Here is a 12,476-nt window from a genome sequence, read left to right on the forward strand (position 1 = left end):
AGAAGGCACCAAGGAGCAGGCCGCATTATGTTATGTTTGACATACACAGACATTTTCTCAAGGACGCTGGGAAGGAGCTGGAGGCACAGTAGATGGTGTCCTTTGCTGCAAGGGCAGTAGGGCTCTGCTCCAACCACCCTTGCTGGAATCACAACACAGAGCAAGCATCTTAATACCAGAAATCAAATAAAATCAACTTTCACATCTATCCCCTCTTGCAAGTCTTTTTTTAATATAATGTTCTCCATTGTTAACAAACCTGTAATATGCTTTAAATGTCCTATTAAAATTGCAGCAAGTTTCCGTCCATCACTTTGCTTCGTTAATCCCTTTTTACGTACTCTCCTAGGTCCATCAGCCACAGTTTAGTGTGACAGGATGTAAGACCCTATCTGCAAAGATCTTGCTCACATTTCCAAACACGTTCCCTAAAATGTCCTATTTGTGGGATTATCTGTAATGCTTACATGAGAAAACCACAGGAGCAACAACAAATTGGGCAAGTATGAGAAACCCCCCAACAAGGTCCAGGGCACCTCGTTGGAGACCCACATCATGTGTCTCTGCTGCCATCTCCTGGTAAGCCATCCTGCACACGCGTCCACGAGCATCTGCCACTTGGGAGTCCCCCTGAGCACTTTAGAACAGCGCTTACAAAGTAAATGGGCTTTGAAAAAAATATTAAAGCACAAATCACAGCCGCTGCCACATTAGTAAACAGTTGAGAACATCAATAATAATTTCCAAGTTTGCTGGCGATTTGACTTAAAACCGTGCACGCAGAGCAGAATTCAACACCAGTCTGTGAGCAGACAGCCTTGCCTGAGCAGTGGGAGTCTGCAGAGACCCATCCGAAGACTGCGGGAAAGGCCGAGAGGGAGTCAGTAGGCTCTCATAGTAACAGCTTGAGCTCTTTAGAGGTTTTTCTCTGCTCCTAGGAAGGAGGGAAGGGGCCTGCTTTCCCCAGGAAAACAGAAATAGGGTCAATATCCCTCCCTAGGCATCATCTCAGATACCCCTGCTTCTCCTTTCCCCTTTGCACATGCAACACAGACCAGATGTGCAATAATAACGATGATGGCAACCATGCAGATTCTACAAGAGCAGGGACTTAATTCTATTCACCGCTGGATTCCTACTAGAAAAGCAGCTCATAGTAGGTGCTCAAAAGATACATGCTTACCAAAGAAACAGTCAAGGCTGTCATTTGCTGATAATATATTTTATGCCAAGTCTTTTTATCTCATTTAATCTTTATAGTAACCTATGAAGTATGTATTATTATCCATGTATTATTGATACAGAAAGTGATTTTTTTTTTAAGATTTTATTTATTTTTACTTGAGAGAGAGCATGAGAGAGAGAGAGCACAAGTCGGGCAGGGGAGAGGCAGAGGGAGAAGCAGGCTCCCCACTGAGCAGGGAGCCCGATGCGGGGCTCGATCCCAGGACCCTGGGATCATGACCTGAGCCGAAGGCAGACGCTTAACCGACTGAGCCACCCAGGCGCTTCACAGAAAGTGATGTTAAGTGGACTTGGTAATGGCCAGCCTGACCAGAGAGGAAATTCGTGTCACGTTACCAGTAGCCCACGGAGAGGTGGCTGCATAATAATAATAAAACCAGTTATTGAGAAACCACTTTGCACCAGGAGAGTGCTCAGTATTATTTTATTTACCCTTAGCAACAGCTCAGTGAGATCAGTATAACTGAATATTGCCATTTTATAGATAAGGGCCAGAAGGTTTAGGCAATTTGCTGGGCTTCCAACCCAGGGCTGCCTCAGGGATGCAGCTCTTCCCCTCCACGCATCTTGCCTCTCGGGCTAGGTGTCAGGCTATCCTCCTTCCCCCAGGGAGTCACCCATGAGAGTAACAGTGTGAGCCAACTCCAGCATGGAAGGCCCACCAAATGACCACCTGCAAGATACTTCCTGCCTGAAAGATTTAGCAGCCTGGGTATAGAATAGAAAGAGACCTGATGTGGCCATCTCAGAAGTCAGGGTGGCTGGTTTACAGTAGACAAGAGTCTCCTATATAGAATGACAAAAGTCAAAAGGTCAGCTGTAAGAAGAAAGTATGGAACCATGACAGCAACTTGGTTCCTCCATTTGGCTGTTCTGTAAAGACTAAACTTCACATATTAAAAAAACAAAACAAAACAAAACAAAACTGGGGTACCTGGGTGTCTCAGTCAGTTAAGCGTTCTGCTCTTGATTTCGGCTCAAGTCTTGATCTCAGGGTCCTGGGATTGAGCCTCACATCGGGCTCCCTGTTCAGCGGGGAGTCTGCTTGAGGATTCTTTCTCCCTCTCCCTCTACCCCTTCCCCTGCCCACATGCTCGCTCACTCTCTCTAAAATAAATAAATAAATCTTTCAAATTTAAAACAAGACAAAAAAACCCAACAACTCTTGGATATTCACACAAAAACTGATACACAAATGTTCATAGCAGCTTTATTTATTGTAGCCAAAAAAATGGAAACAACCCAAATGCCCATCAGCTGATGAATGGATAAATAAAATGTGGTATATCCATACAACTGAATATTACCCAGTAATAAAAAGGAGTAAATTACTGATAATGCTACAATGCGAATAAACCTTGAAAACATTATGCTGTATGAAGAAGTCAGAAAAAAAAGGCTACCTAGTGTGTGATTCTACTTATACAAAATGCCCAGAATACATAACTCTATAGAGACAGAAAATACATGAGTGGTTGCCTAGAGTCTGGGGTGGGGGCAGGGACAGATGTGAAGAAGCGTGAGGAAGCGACCTCTAAAAGGTATAGGGTTTCTTTTAGAACAACAAAATATTCTAAAATTGATTGTGGTCATAAATGCATAGTTCTGTGGATAAAAAAAACACTGAATTATATACTTTAAATAGGTGAGTTGCATGGGATATGAATTATACTCAGAAAAGCTGTTACAAAAAAAAACAATTCTACATGTGTGTTTAGAAACAAAATGAATCCTTTAATTATTAAGGGAAAAAAGCTCTTGACACTCCACTGAAAATGATCAGGCCCTCCCCCGTCTTCCTTATCTCAGTAAATGGCACCATGCTCTTCCACAGCTAGAAAGCAGTGAGTCATCCTTGATTTCTCCTTCTCCTATGCCACCTCCAAAATCCAAATCCATCAGCAACTACTGTTCATGACATCTCCAATACACATCTCTAACTTTGCCCATTTACCCTTATCCACACTGCTGCCCCCTTCCCTCTTTCCTGATCCGGCCATCCTCTGATCCATTTCCTATAAATTGCAAGAGTGACTGTTTTAAAATGGACATCGGTCTGTGACTTTCCCTGGCACAGACCCCTTCAGCGGTTGCCCACTGGAGGACACAACATCCACCTGCACCTTCACAATTGCCCCAGCATTCCACCCTCTAGATGCACTGCTCTCTTTTCTGTCCCACAGTTATGCCAAACTCTTTGTCGCTTCTGGGCCTTTGCACATGCTACTCCGTCTGACTGGACCAGCTTCAAGTTTTTGTGTGACTGGATGTCAGCCGCCCCTTAGGTCTCAACTCACAGGTCCCCTCTCAGAGAAGATGTCCCTGATGCCTCATGTAGAGGGGTCCCCAGTGTTCAATTTCATGGTCCTTATCAAAATTTGTAATTGCCTTATTTGTCTACTCTTGCCTTGCTCATTAGGACCGAGGTTTCATGTTTTCTTTATAATACACTTATAATTAAAAGAAACATCCTTTTTGGGCACCTGGGTGGCTCAGATGGTTAAGCGTCTGCCTTCAGCTCAGGTCATGATCCCAGGGTCCTGGGATCGAGTCCCGCATCGGGCTCCCTGATCCTTGGGAGCCTGCTTCTCCCTCTGCTTCTCTCTCTCTCTCTCTCTCTCTCCCTCTGTCTCTCATGAATAAATAAATAAATAAATCTTAAAAAAAATAAAAGAAAATAAAAGAAACATCCTTTTTAATGAAAGGGTGAATGAAAGCCCATAGAAATCCCTACATTTTGAGACTGGTTAGAGAGGGATCCAGCAAAGGTGCTATGTTCCTGCAAACTTAAATTCATGATCATGGGAAAAAAACAGGACTCTCAGATCCTAGTGAGACTATGAAAGATGTTACAAGGATTTTTGTTTATTTACTGAACTCAAACAATAACAACAGCATACAAGACAAAGAGAATATCTGCAACATTTTATGGAATGTAAATTCATAATATGGGGTATAGAATAATTAATTTCCTCACTTATTATCCTAGTTTGAATTCAACAATTTGGTATTTCCCTCATAAATAATTCCAAAGAGATGCTTATACATTTGTTCTGCTTTGTGTATGGATAATATGAATTAGGGAGGCATTTTTCTTCTGGGTGTGGTTCTCCATCCCAAAGTTGGATGATTTTCTAAAATTGAACGTCTGAGTCTCTGAGTTACTTTTCTCAAGTCATGACTCAAAGGGGGTAACAATTCGTGTATATTCAACCAAAATTCTTATTGTTGCAGAAGAATAATACAGCGTATTTTAGAATCAGTTGCTTGGCGATATCAACAAGAAAGGTTGCCCATACTTCAATCAAATGAGGGGCAAGGAATGAACGGGGGGGGGTGGCGGGGGAAACGGGGTAGTGGGCAGATGTCCTGGAGAACTGTAACTGCCCAAGTCTCTGTTTTTCTTCCTTCCCCCAGGCTGAACTTGAGTCCTGATTCTGACTCAGGATGCCTGAAGGGAGGGGAGGAGATCTGTACATTTGCAACACCAAAGGTAGCCTAACATGAAATCGGGGTTGAAAAACACAGGCCAGGCACTGTGAAAATATCAGGTCACCAGCAGTACTAAGACGGCCAGTATTTGGAGCTCCCCAAGAGGAGGCCTTGTCTGGGAGTGACAGTCATGGAAACGTGTATTTCAATGCAATATGATAAATGCTCTGAGCACCTCCCGATGGGAGTACGGAGAGACCTGTCCCCGAGTCGGTCATATTTGTTACGGAAGGATGAGGGAATTTTGAGGACTCAAATGGAGCAAGGGTTCTCTATTGCTACTTGCAATTTTGTGTTTCCAAATAACTTTTAGTGATTTGCTTTTGGAGAGAGGCATCCTCTTCACCAGCTATCAACCCGTCTTAATGGGCCTGTGTAGCTTTAGTGCTCAGTTTGCTAAAATAATAATAATAATGAAAGGAAGCTAAAAAGACCTGACAAGAGTTGTAAAAGGGCATTCCGGACCGCATTCTATGTGAAGAAAAGTCAAGCTACCATATTTGGATTGGGGGGTTGCCTGGGGTTGCTCCAGGAGGGGTTAGGGACTTAAAGGTGTGATAGATGGTTTTGAAGATGGAAGATGGGAGATAAAGAATAAGAGCTAGCACAGCTTTCATTTAAAAATATCTGGGCTCTGTGAATGGTCAGCTGTCCAGGGAAGTTCTCACAGAGGCATTTCCACGTTGGCAGTGCAAGCTGGAGAGGACCTTGTACTGTCTGCAACATGAGCAACACCCAGCAGTATGCCAGTTCATAGCTTTCAAGGGATCACAAATATATTCTGGTAGTTTTTCATTCCTTTGGAGAATAAAATGCCTAAATATACACACATTCACAACATACACAGCGGTTACAAATCTAGCTATAACTAAATGTAACAATAAATTGTTCTCTCTTTAGAAGATTCTGGCAAATGTATCTTAAAAGTTTTGAAAATATATCTGTAGGACTGGTCTTCAAGAGAGAATGGAGCTATTCAGATAGGCACACATATCTGGTAGAAGTCAAGCTGAAGGAGGTGTGATAGGAACACTTTTTGGAAATAGAAAGAATTGGGCTTGAATCAGACTGCACCATCAATTAGCTGTATCAAGTCGGGCAGTTGCTTAGAGTCTCTGATCCTCATTTCACTATTAGAAAATGAAGGTGATCAAAACCTGCTTGAAAGGAGGATTAAATAGATGATTATGTAAAATTTGGTGGTTCTTAAAGTGCTGGAATAGGTTCCTGGGGTTTGCTAGTCTTTCTACTTTTGTGTTAAAACTTTTTAAAGTGGAAAGTTTAAAAAAACAAACAAACAACAACAACAACAACAAAACTGGAAAGCCAGTAATGGAGAATAAAGCTCTGGAGACAATAGAAAGATCAGTGGATAGGGAGGAGGGAAGGATCAACAGAGCAGAGGACAGAGGATTGTTAGGGCAGTGAAAACACTCCGCGTGATATTGTAATGGCTGATGTGTATCATGATACATCTGTCCAAGTCCCAAATGTGCAACACCAAGACTGAATCCTAGTGTAAGCTGTGGACACTGGGTGATACTGACGCATCAGAGCGGCTCCCTGATTGTAGCACGTGTCCCACTCTGGTGGGGAAGGCTGTGCATGGGGCGGGCAGGGGCTCTATGGAAGAATCTCTGTACCTTCTGCTCAATTTTGCTGTGAACCTAAAATGGCTCTAAAATATCAAGTCTATAAAAAGAAAAAAAAGTCTGTAATGACGCCAACAACCTAGCCTACTGAGTAATAAAGACAACTGTTAGACATATATCCCATTATAATATTCAAGTAAATGCCAAAAGTGGAAACAGTCTGATAGACTAGAGGGTTAACTGGAGTCTCTTTTGGGCGGAAATTGATAGGTACAAAAGTCATTTTGTTTGCAAACCTCTACTGCAAGTTGACCTTTCTCCTTTAAGAAACATTCATGCCTCATTATCTATTACCTGCCAATTGTCCAAATGTTGTCTACAAAATGACAACCTCTGAACTTCAATTTAAAAAAAAAATCGGTCATTAAATGGGAGGAAATTTAACAAAACTTTATGTTTTTACCTAGGCTTTTTTTTTTTTTTTTTTTTGAATTGTGTCTCCTTGCTGAGACGGGAAATTTGAATGGCTAACAGACAACAGAGTGAGTCAACAGTGGCATCTAGTGTTCAACCAGATCCTTTCTGCAAAGCTCCTGGACGGAGGGAAACAGGATCCCAGTGTTAATGTGATGCACATCTGCTACGTGGAACCAACCCGCTGAGATCAGTGAGGTGTGCGCTCACCTCAGCGCTTATGGTACTGCTCCTACAGGCGTTCACCGGGAAAGGACACGGGTTGTCCTAAGTCCAGGGACACCCAAAGTCCCGAAGCCTTAGAGCACACCTGGAGTCTTAATAAGGAGTTGGTTCCATCCCCTCTGCCTCAGCCTCCCCTCTATCCCAAGTTCAAAGGCAGGGTGATAAGCCTTGAGAGTCCCTGGAGGACAAGAGCCCTGGCTGATTGTTTAACAGCCTTCTCCTGGAGTAAACTGAATGGATCTTGTTCACTTTGGGAAACAATCCTGGTTTTGCATTAACTTTTTCCTGAGATACTGAACTCCTCGATGAATAAAGAATTCTGGGGGAAACCATTTGACCTCTAACAGTCTATGAAGAAGGGGCTAACTTTTATCCATATATGCCAGAGATTTTCAACATTTTTTTACTACATTTTTTTTTTTTTTTACTAGCTGTGGAACTCCTTAGTAGAAAAAGTGAAGTATTATTTGGAATAACAATGTTACAAAACATAGATAAATTCAGATAAAATAGGTGAAAGGGGCGCCTGGGTCTGACTCTTGATTTTGGTTCAGGTCATGATCTCAGGGTCATGAGATCGAGCCCCTCTTTGGGCTCCTGCTAAGCAAAGCGCCTGCTTAAGATTCTTTCTCTCCTCTTCCCCTGCCCCGTTAGAGAGCACACACTCTCTATCTCTCCCTCTCTCTCAAAAAAAAAATTGTTTTAAAAAATAAATAAATAATAAAATAGGTGAGGTATAGCTGCTCTATTTAAAGCAGGAGTAGGTGGAAAAACTGGATCCCCAGTCACTCAACCTTCTAGAACCCCACCCTTTCTCTCTCCTGTCCCCACCCGCTCCCCCTCAGCCACTCCCCTCAAGTCCCATTTCCTCAGCCCCACCTGGTCCCAGCTTCTGAGGCTTTTCTGCAGAGCCCTACTTCCTCCCAATACAGGCCCTTTAAACTTAGATCTATTTTCTTAAGGTGACTGTCAACAGGAAAGCACCTGCAGACCTGAGCAAAAGATACAAAGTAATTTCATACAGGGACAAGTGTAACTTACTCGACACAGAAAGCTACAGCAAGCAACAAGGCTGCACAGCCCTTCTCCGGTTGGAAAAACAAGCTTTCCTTTCTTTCTACATCGGAAAAAGTGCCCCACCCTCCCCCTCAGCCCCTTGCTAATGACACCACATTTTTGGATGAGGACGCCATCAGATCCATTGAGGTCTGCCCACCTGTCTTTCCATAGGTGTAATTAACTTGTGACCATGCAAGCAAAATTCTGAAGGTTACTGGAAGGAGAGTCAATGTGACATATTCCTGAAACTTTGTACCATGGAGCTTTCTCTACAATAATCCTTTCAATTCATGTCTTCATTCTCTAAGAGGGCATCATTAAGTATCTTCCAAAGTATCCAAACAAAAAAATCAGCATTTTGATGGCTGGAAGCCACTTATTCCTCTTGATTGGGAAATTAAAATCGTCTTCCAGACAGGAAACTGACAGCCATATCTTATAACTAAAATGTCATCTGTATGGTTTTATCAGAACATAAAATAAGAAAAACTCCTCTTGGTCCGCTTTACTTGGTCAAGAGAGGCGCGAGCACTTGGGAAGCTCCGTATAAAAAATGGCATTGTCATCCCTACTGAAAGTTTATTCATGAGAGTTTACACTGAGCAATTTCTACAGACAGGATTTCTTCTCACTTACCTCATTTTCGGATTTCTCAACCTCGGCACTATTGACATTTTGGATCATTCTTTGACGGGGGAGGGCGGGTTCTGTCCTGTGCGCTGTAGGATGTTAGCAGCATCCCTGACCTCTACCCACTGGATACCAATAGTCCATCCCCCCTGAGTTAGGACAACCAAAAAATGCCTCCAGAAATGGCCAGACGTCCCCCCGGGGGACAAAATTACCCCCTTCCCCATTGAGAACCATTGCCTTATATGAATTAACTATTTAATTCTTACAAAAATCCCTACACATTAGATAGCTTTATTTCTCCTATTTTCTAGGTAAGGAACCCAAAGTCTGGGTAAATTCCCCAGTTCTACACCACTGTACTCAGTGTAGAGCCCAGTAATCCCGCTCCAGGGTATGTGCTTTCAATGACTCTGCTACATCCTCCTTTAAACCCCTAACCCCCTTACTGACCCGGATCCACAGCCATCTCAGAAGAGCCAGTAACTTCCCTGGCCCTGCCACCATCTTGTGAGACATCGCTGCTTCTTCCACAGGACTGTCCTCTGTGAAAAGAAAGACAAAAGTGAAGTTAGATCCCTTGTAGGTTTGCTCTCCTGTGTGAAACAATTCCTCAGACCGTGTCTGCTTAGAGGTTGCCATAAAGTTTCAAGAGCAGTCACAGAATCAAATTTCGCTCCCTACATCTCCACTCATGGTGGAACTCCACCTTCCACCTTTAAACTCCTCCCCAAATTTGGGGCTTCCTGATTCCCTCTGGGACCACAGCTAGAGCCACCACAAGTGGGATCTTAGAGGGTACTTAGTCTGTGTGGATCAAGTTCCCCGCATTAGCTCACTTAAACTTCATACCAAGCCTTCTACCGATTTTGCTACAGAGAAAACTAAAGATTAAAACCATTAAGCAACTTACCCAAGGCCATCCGCCTTGTTAGTGACAAAGCTGAAATCTAAATGTAAAAAGCTGTGCTTTTCGATGTAGTGTTCCATGATTCATTGTTTGCAATAAAATAAAATTTTTTTAAAAAGTGCTCTATACTTTGATACGTTGTCTATTAAAACAAAATCTTAAGCTAAAAAAAAAAAGGCTGTGCTTTTAACCACCAAGATACCCGTTGGCCAGCTATGGCATCACCGATGTTTGTGATGAAATTACAGCAGCCCACACCTGAAGCAGCAAACAACACCCTAAGACCGAGCCTTTGCTGTCGGAAGCACCAGCACAGATGGCTCATTCTAAGCTGCTGTCAATGCCACTGGTGCCAAACTTCTAGCATTTCCCAGTGTCGGGGAGGGAAGGGGGGCGGCGCGGGCAGAGGAAATAGCTTGTTCCATTCTTTTCTCTTCCTTTTGTGTCTCCTCATTTTACAAGTCAGGGGTCAGCACACAGTGATCATGGAGAAGGAAACTGTCAGTGGCAAACGGAGCTAGACTCAGAATGCCTGCCCTCCATCCCTGATGCTTTGTTCTTGAGTTAAACCCTGCCTCTTAAGTCTCTCTTCCCTCAGGATACGGGCTTTCCTCATTCATCCTCTCAGTGGCTACTTCCTTGATATCTTCCATACGCCAGCCAGTCCAGTAGGCACTGGGGATGGAGTCATGGGCAAAGACAGATGTGGCGCTTGCCTGCTTCATGGAGCTTGCAGTTTATGGAGCAGACGATCATTAATCTAATCATCACAGGAATAGAGTCAAGATGACAGCTGTGTTAGGACCATGGAGGAAAAGGGCACAATGCTATAAGATTACATATGTTATATATGTTAAGCGTCTGCCTTCCACTCAGGTCATGGTCCCAGGGTCCTGGGATCCAGCCCCATGTTGGGCTCCCTGCTCATCAGGGAGTCTGCCTCTTCTTCTCCCTCTGCCCCTTGCCCCTCCCATTCTCTCTCTCTCTCAAATAAATAAAATCTTTAAAAAAAAAAAAGAACATTGCTTTAAGCAGGAGGGTCATGAACCTATTTGCATTTTTACTTCACTCTGAAAGAATGAAAGGAAGGATGAAGGGAAGGTGTGGGCTACTTGCAGAATATAAACACAGCAGAGGGGGTAGCTCCCCCTGAAGGGGAAAACATCTGTGTTCTAAGATGGCTGACTGAGCCAGCAAGGGAGTCCCAGTCCCTGCCCCGGGGCTCTTCCGGGTTCCTCTCCCTGCCCTGCTTCCCGCCCGTGCCAAAAGTGCCCAGTATGAGGAAGTAGAAGTGTATAAATTACCCCCTTTGTTTGGGCTCGGGGCTCAGATCTTCGGAGACCACCCTCCTCTGAGCCCGCCGGGGTTAAATAAACCTCCTATCCTCCAAGATCTCCGGGTGCCTCTTGGTTCTTCCGTCGGGCGATCCAGTCCGGGTTCCGGAACAGTCTTACACCTGGAGAATTATATCCCACGAAATGAACTGAGGAGCCACAGCCGTATCATTTTGCCTCTGTTTTGGATGCTGCCATGTGACACAGTGAGAGACCCAAGGATGAAAGCTGATAACTAGTAGAGAAAAGAAAAGCCCCATAAAACAGATGTTTTAAACATGAAGCAGGTGTTGATGTTTATTTATACCTGGCTACTGCATAGATGGACATTGTTAAGACTTCAAAGTAGGAGTTTTCCCCATAGGCAAAGGACAAAGGAAACAAATAGACAAGTCACAAAAGAAAGAAAAGTGGTAAACAAGCATATGGACTAATGTTCACCCTAACAAACAGACATGCAAATTAAATCAACAAGAAGGTACCTTTTTCTTGTCAGATTTTTTTTTCCTGGTGTATATTCCAATGATAACAAAGATAAGGTGAAATTATATTTTCAGACATCACTGCTAGAAAGAGCAAAAATTGATACAAACCTTTTGGAAAATATTTGATGCGGTACATAAGGAGTGATTTAAACGATAGTGCCCTTTGATTCTGTAATTCCACGAACAACACAGAACAAAGTAATATGCATGAAGATGTTCATTGCAGAGAAAAAGTGGAAACAACTCTAAATCTCCAAAATAGATGAAAGATGATAAAATGTATTACACCTACACAATGTACTATTAGGCAGCTTTATAAAAATGATGCTTTCAGGGTGCCTGGGTGGCTCAGATGGTTAAGCCTATGCCTTCGGCTCAGGTCATGATCCCAGGGTCCTGGAATGGAGCCCCGTATCGGGCTCCCAGCAGGGAGCCTGCTTCTCCCTCTCCCTCTGCACCTCCCTCTGCTCATGCTCTCTCTCTCTCTCTGTATCTCTCTGTCTCAAATGAATAATTTTAAAAAATCTTTAGAAAAAGAAATGATGCTCTCAGAGGCTACTTAGTAACAGAAAAATGTTTATGACCAGTGAAATGTGGTAAACTATCAGCTCATGTATAAATCTTTGCCTTAGTGTTTTTTAAATTTTTAATGTAGTATCCAACATTTTAAAATTGATAAAACTTACATAAAAATCATGTTTGTTTGGCTCTTCTCAAAAAAATCGGAATAACTAGTAAAACTGAGTCCATTTGCCTTCCAACAATCATTTGGAGCTGAGTAGTAACTGTTCCCTTTAGACAAGGAACACATAATAAACCCCTTTGATCCACAGTCCCCACCTAGTTGACCCTTGGAGACGTTTCAATTCATGACCCCTGACCTAAATTTAATAACTAGGATATAAAGTTGTACATATAAATTTCAAATATGCACGTGAAAAAGAATGAAATCTCCCAAAATGTTATGAATGATTATATTAGAATTATAGTATTATGATTAGTTGTTTTCTATTTTAAAATTTGCTGCATG

This window comes from Zalophus californianus, chromosome 3 (genome assembly GCF_009762305.2).
Source record: "Zalophus californianus isolate mZalCal1 chromosome 3, mZalCal1.pri.v2, whole genome shotgun sequence".
NCBI classification, from domain to species: domain Eukaryota; kingdom Metazoa; phylum Chordata; class Mammalia; order Carnivora; family Otariidae; genus Zalophus; species Zalophus californianus.